We start from the raw sequence: 7,316 nt of genomic DNA, 5'->3' as shown, positions 1-7,316 counted from the left end.
TCTGAACATATGAAATATCAGGGATAAGCAACGGCTGAACCACTCTCTTGACTTCACAGTCAATTTCTTTTAGAAATTAGAACACGTCAATTTCTTAGTCAATTAGCCATTCCCGCACGAGAATCAACTAAAAGAAGAAGAATGGCCAGATTTCAGTTCCGTGGACACGGTAAGAATTTTCCACGCGCTGAACTTTGTATATTTTTTTTTCTCAGCATCAAGAAAATATAATAGCTCAATCAGATGACGTTCAGAAAATACCAACTATCGGGAATAAGCAATGCCTGAACGACTATCTTGACTTCACAGTCAATTTCTTTTAGAAATTAGAACACGTCAATTTCTTAGTCAATTAGCCATTCCCGCACGAGAATCAACTAAAAGAAGAAGAATGGCCAGATTTCAGTTCCGTGGACACGGTAAGAATTTTCCACGCGCTGAACTTTGTATATTTTTTTTTCTCAGCATCAAGAAAATATAATAGCTCAATCAGATGACGTTCAGAAAATACCAACTATCGGGAATAAGCAATGCCTGAACGACTATCTTGACTTCACAGTCAATTTTTTTAGAATGCATCAATTTCTTAGTCAATTAGCCATTCCCGCAGAAGAATCAACAAAAAATGTAGGGTGGTGAGATTTCATTTCCATGTACTCCCTCCGTCCTACTAAAAGTGTTTCAACTTTGTCAAAATTTAGATATATCTAGACACTATCTAGTAGTTAGGTACATCTAAATTTTGATAAAGTTGAGACACTTTTGGTGGGACGAAGAGAGTACAACAGACTCACGTCACGTGTACTTAGATGCTCAAATCAATCGATCAGATGTCTCTACAAACAGAAACAAGATCTTGTGGGTGGCCCCAAACGAATTACCTATGGAATCCGAGTTTGGTCGACATGGTCAGCGTAGTGCAGCGGGCGGTATGGTGCTGTACATACGGAGCTGCTGATGTCTGGTGGTGTGCTTACATTGAGGTGCCGTCCGATACATCTTGGAGTTTGGTCAGTGTTATTCAGAAACATGAAAAGAAGCAGTCCGATACGTCGGAAGAAGCAGCCCTTGAGCTGCGACATGTCTCAAGCTCGCTGTAATTGTCGGATTCTCGGATGCAACAACCTGCTATCACAGCAAGTCCAGCAAGAGATGTAGGCAGGCAGGTCTCTGTCAACTATGTTTTCAGGGGCTAAGGTTAAGAAAAACAACACTGACATTGTCCCCGTACGTAACAGTGCAGAAGGCGGCTTGTTCATCGGTCCACAAACATTCCGCAACGTGCAAGATACATATACCTTTGCCAACTGATCTAATTTGTTCTGACTTCTGACATTAGCTTCATAGTATGGTAGATGCAAGGTGTTCAGAAGTATCAGTGAACGTCAGTCTCTGGGCATGAGGCATATTAATTGCAATTTTTTGTATGTTATGTATCTTTTTTTTTTCCAACCGGGTTTCCACCCCTTTCCATTACATTTAACGGAAAAAACAAGTTCGAGTTATTTTACAAAAGAGAGGGGGTAGGGAGAAGGGAAGCGAGCTAGGGCAGTACCAGAAAACCCACTGTGAATACTCGCCATCGAATATCCACTATGGGACGAAAACTTGACAACACCTATATAGAGTTTTTACACAACAGGGTTCAACAAACAACTAAGGGAGCAACAGTTCTAAAGGGAGCAGGAAACAGAAAACTGATCGCAGAAGACATCAGCAGCTTCAGACGCCTGTGATCATCAGCATCGGTGTCTGGTACGGAGTAACTGTTGACCGCCTGGTGTAGATGGACGAAGCAGCTTGCACCATCTTCTCCGCGCCGCCAATCAAGCTCTTTTTGTCATCTGCCTTTTGTAGACCTGCCCAGTACACAATCAAAGCCACAGCAAAATATGTAATTTCACTTGGCGACCTCAGGACATGTTTTTGAAAAGTGATCTTGTTCCTCACATTCCAAATAGCCCAGCAAACAGCTGCGATGATAACAACATAGAATTTCTCTAAGCCAGGAGCATAAGAATGAAACCAGACCATAGCTTGCCAAAAGGAGGCAGGGATACATCTTGCCCCCATGGCCGAAGCCAAAACACCCCAGATCACTCTCGAAGTGTTACAAGTAAAGAAAAGATGATCATTCGATTCAACTTGCCTGCAAAAGGAACAAATTGGTGCTCCAGGCCACTTCCTTTTTTTTCATATTCTCCCGAGTAAGAATATCATCTTGACATAATTGCCACATGAAGATCTTAATTTTCAATGGAATCTTGGATTTCCATATCCAATTGTTATGAGATCCAGCCAGGTTCGTTTCCAGCAAGACGTAAACAGATCTAGTGGAAAAAAATAGCATTCTTGTTCAAGGACCAAGCAATTCTATCATTTTCATCACGAAAGGAAGCCGAAAGAAGAGTGTTTAAGACATATTGCCAATGATCAAGTAACTCACCTCTCAAGCTTCTGGGGAAAGGAATATCGAAGTTTGCATCTCTGCAACTTTTCACAGTACAGTCTTGCACCTGACAGAGGTTAAAAAGAACAGGGAATTTATCACGAAAAGGTTGCTCGCCCATAACTGGATCTTTCCATAGCCTGGTAATATTCCCATTGTTCAAAACCACTTTCCTCCCAGCAAAGTAAGTTTCTTTGACTTTTAAAATTGCTTTCCAACAAGGGGAATCATTAAACCTTGGGGTGACCGTAGCCACAGTTTTATTTCTTAAATACTTTGCTTTAATGATTTTCTGCCACAAGCCATCTAGGGTATCAAGTTTCCACCACCACTTGCATAGAAGGCTTATGTTTTGTTTCCTTAGATCTTTAACCCCTAGACCACCTTTCTTTTTCGATCAACAAACGCTGGTCCATTTGACCATATAATATCCTTTATTCTGCTTCTTTCCATGCCAGAAAAAGCGACGTCTATGTTTGTCAAGATTTTCAATGTAGGTTTTATTTAAAAGGAACATAGTCATGATATATGAAGGAAGATTAGATAAAAAGGAATCAACCAAAGTTAACCTTCCTCCAGAAGAGGAGGATCCACCAATCCAGGCATCAAGTCTTTTTATAAATTTGCTGTCGACAAAGTTTAAATCCGAATTTTTCAAACATCTGAAAGAAACAGGGACACCTAGGTATTTCATAGGAAAGATCCCGATCTGGCAGCCAAACATGTTGGCATAGAAGCTAGCGATATCATTGTCTCCTCTGATAAGGAAAATTTCGCTTTTTGGAAATTTATTTTGAGCCTTGACATTAATTGAAAAAGATAGAGCAAAAGTTTCAGATTAATAGCTTTATCAGGATCATGCGAAAGACAAAGGACCGTATCGTCAGCATATTGCATGATGGCCACTCCTTTATCAATAAGGTCAGGTGCCAAACCGATCAGGAGGCCATTGTTTTGTGCCTCAAGCACCATTTTAGTAAGGCATTGTGCAGCGGAATTGAAAAGGAAAGGGGATATGGGTCAGCTTGACAAACCCCTTTCGAGCTTTGGAAATATGGTCCAACCACATTATTAATTTTTACCGAGACCGTGCCGTTCTACAGAATTTTTTCAACTTTGTTACACCAGAAGTCTCCAAAGCCCATAGCTCGTTGACTATCCAGGAGGAATTCCCAATTAACTTTGTCGAACGCCTTTTCGAAATCAAGTTTTAAGACGACATCAGTATGTTTTTTCACATGGGCATGATGCATTAGCTCATGGAGCGACATAATCCCATCTACTATGGTTATATTTTTCATAAAAGCATTTTGGTGTAAGCTAATAATCCCAGTATGTTATGTATCTTTCTATTATCTTTTAAATAAGTTGTGTATATTGTACGTAAAAGTTACTGACCTAGAAAATGCACTGATCACATGATAGTATATGTACTCGGGTGCGCGGGTAGAGTATTTGGTAGTTGCTCACGTATAATGCCGTCTTGGAAAGTATAATGTCGTGCGAATGCACGTTGCTTGGAAAGTCAAGTCATCGTGTTGTATTAAATCCGATACTAAACCCGTAGCAGGTCCCTAATATAAGGTCATGTGTAGAATAATGGGTCTGTTTTGGGTCTGTTCAAACCAAGGTTGTGAAGTCCATAAATATTATTTTCGTGGTGCTGCTTTGTTTCTGAAGGCAACCACCAAGGGTGCCACTTCTCCTTGTTTATAGTTCGTCTATAAAAGAGGATGGTGTGCAGTAGCTAATGGCAGAAACAAGCTTGTGCACCTAGCTAGCTTGCATTATGACCACACCCTCGCACTCGAACCTTCCCCAGCTGCTGCCAATGCTCTTCATCCTCCTCCTTGCAGCAGCAGCTGGGTCTGACTTCGTCCTGTCCCAAGCTGCCGCTGCTGAGATTGCGCTTGAGGGTTGCCCGGATAAGTGCGGCGACGTGAGCATCCCCTACCCCTTCGGCATGGGGAAGGCAGGCTGTTTCCTCCCAGGCTTCGAGGTCACCTGCAACGCCTCCTTCCAGCCGCCTCGCGCCTTCCTCGCCTACACACCAGGAGATGGAAACGCAACACTCCAGATTAAGCAGAGCGTAGCCTACTCGGGCGCGGACAACAGCACATCTCAGTTGTCGACCGAGCAGGCGCCGTTGGAGCTGATGGATGTATCAGTCGAGAAGGCCGAGGCACGAGTGTACTCCCCGGTCATGTCATACTGCCGTACCAGTCTTTCGGACCGCCTCATGAAAACGACCGGAGTACAGTTGGACAATAAGGGGCCGTTCCTCCTGTCGGTGACGCGCAATGTACTTGTTGGCGTGGGAGCCTGGCGAAGCGAAGTTGCTTTAGTTACCATGTTGTCCATCGCCAGTAACACTTCCGAAAGCTTCATTCTCTACTGCCTTTCAGATATCAATGGCATCCTGCGGTATGCCTCCAATGGATCGTGCGCGGGGCTCGGCTGCTGCCAGGCCGCCATGCCCCCGGACACGGTCCCACTAACCGTGTTCTTGCTGGGGGTGAAGAAGCGTCAATTCGACCCCGAGTACCCGGGGGGTAACAGCCCGTGATCGTATGGCATGCTGGTGGAGACTTCATGGTACAACTTCTCTACCACCGACTTATCTGGCTATGAGGGGATGTCCAACAAATTCTCCAGGGGTGTCCCCCTGGTGATCGAGTTCGCCATCAGGAAAGGTACGTGTCCGGCTGCAGGCCAGCAGCCACCCAAAGACTATGCGTGCCTCAGCAGCAACAGCAACTGCGCCAACGCGACCAGTGGAGAAGGCTACATTTGCAAGTGTGCCGAGCATTACGATGGCAACCCATATGTCCCTAACGGATGCCAAGGTAATTAAAGGACATATTATACTTTATATACGTACATATATGTTGCTCGGAGCAGCCCCGATCGAGTACCTGGACGACCTCTTATATCTTTAACTTTCCTTTGTTTTGCCTTTGCCAGACATCGATGAGTGCAAGCTTCCCGAAAAATACCAATGCTCTAATGGTGGAACCTGCGAGAACAGGCTTAACGGCTATGACTGTCCATGCGGACCCGGAATGACCAACAAGGGAGGCAAATGCTCGGAGATATTTCCCACGGTAGCAAAGGCAGTTGTGGGTAAGCACTATTTTGCTTGGATTACTTTTTATTCCTTCACTATATATGCATTATTTCCGTGTTATGTACTTTTCATAATACCTTATACTTTCACACAAGAAAAGAAAAGGAAGCAGCATACTCAAAATCACGAAATTAAATGAATTTGTTTATCTCATAGCCCAAAAGAAAAGACAATTTGTAAATATTACTTTGATCAAACCATGATTCATGCTGGTCTCCATGTAGGTGCGGTAGCTGGTCTCCTTGTTCTGGCCCTTCTATCATTCATTATCATTCTTCGCAAAGAGCGTCGGAAGACAAAAGAATTCTACCGTAAGAATGGTGGCCCAACATTAGAGAAGGCTAAAATGATAAAGATTTACAAAAAAGAGGATCTCAAGCATATTTTGATGAGCAGCAATGTAATTGGAAAAGGAGGTTTTGGTGAAGTTTTCAAGGGATTTGTTGATAAAGTAGAAGTTGCAGTAAAGAAACCAATAACCGGTAATTTGCTAGAGAGCGAGCAGTTTGCAAATGAAGTCATCATCCAGTCTCAAGTTATCCATAGGAACATTGTTAGGCTCTTAGGTTGTTGCCTAGAAGTGGACACCCCCATGCTAGTGTACGAGTTCATCTCCAAAGGTAGCATGGACGATATTCTTCATGGGGAGGGCAACAAGGAGCCTCTTAATTTGGACGTGCGTCTAAGGATTGCTGCAGAATCAGCACATGGTCTAGCTTATATGCATTCACAAGCACATATAAAAATTTTGCATGGTGATGTGAAGCCGGCAAACATACTCTTGGATGAGAACTTCGCGCCGAAGATCTCAGACTTCGGCATATCAAGGTTGATTGCGAGAGACAAGGAACATGCTGCAACAGTTATCGGTGACAGGACCTATATGGATCCAGTGTACTTACAAACAGGTCTGTTGACTGAAAAGAGTGATGTATACAGTTTTGGGGTTCTCATCCTAGAGCTTATTAGCAGGAAGAAGGCCACTTATTCTGACAACAACAGCTTGGTCAGCAGTTTCCTTGATGCTCACAAAAAGGGGGAGAAAGCCACTGAGCTATTTGACAAGGACATTGCTGCTACTGAAAATTTGGAAGTTCTTGATAATCTCACGGAGATTGCTGTGGAATGTCTTAACCTTGATGTCGACCAAAGGCCATCAATGACAGAAGTGGCCGAACGCCTTCTCATTCTAAACCGATCTCGTAAGTTGTAAGTTGATTATCAACAAGATTGTGTTGAGTCCGTCCATGTGTACCACCATGTAAAATAAGGTAGACAACTATCACTGTACCAACATTTACTTTATTTGTTGATGTGGGCAGCAAGGTGTGCACCCTTGGTTGTAATGAAATTTGTATTGTGAGTATTTGTTTTTCTTTGAGAAAATGTATGAACAAGTTAATTAAAGTCTTTTGTTATTTGTGTTGTATGTGGTAGAGTTTCTATGATTTTTTTATATAATGTATGAATTTTAATTGAACTCATTTTTATCTAAGATATATACTACAGAAGGATAGAGAGGATCTAGAAGTTAAGCTACGTTAGAAAAAAGAAGGTACAGATGTTCTGTGCCAGGTGGGCTAAGAACATCATTAAAGATGAACAATATTTCACTACCATATGTATACCACCAGTCCAATCCAAGAGTGTTGGCGCGAACGCGACCGCAAAAAATAAACCATGGGTATTAGCCTTGCAGTTGGCTTAATGCTTCTTCATAAGCGACCCGACCAGGGCGAG

The 7,316-nt window shown here is 42.9% G+C and overlaps 1 pseudogene; it reads left to right on the top strand.

Annotated features, from left to right (window-relative positions):
• The first annotated feature begins 4,225 nt into the window (after window positions 1–4,225).
• LOC127309042 (wall-associated receptor kinase 4-like) lies at window positions 4,226–6,983 on the top strand (annotated as a pseudogene).
• The last annotated feature ends 333 nt before the right edge of the window (window positions 6,984–7,316 follow it).

Source organism: Lolium perenne, chromosome 6 (genome assembly GCF_019359855.2).
Source record: "Lolium perenne isolate Kyuss_39 chromosome 6, Kyuss_2.0, whole genome shotgun sequence".
Taxonomy (NCBI): domain Eukaryota; kingdom Viridiplantae; phylum Streptophyta; class Magnoliopsida; order Poales; family Poaceae; genus Lolium; species Lolium perenne.
This window is presented reverse-complemented; position numbering and strand designations above follow the sequence as displayed.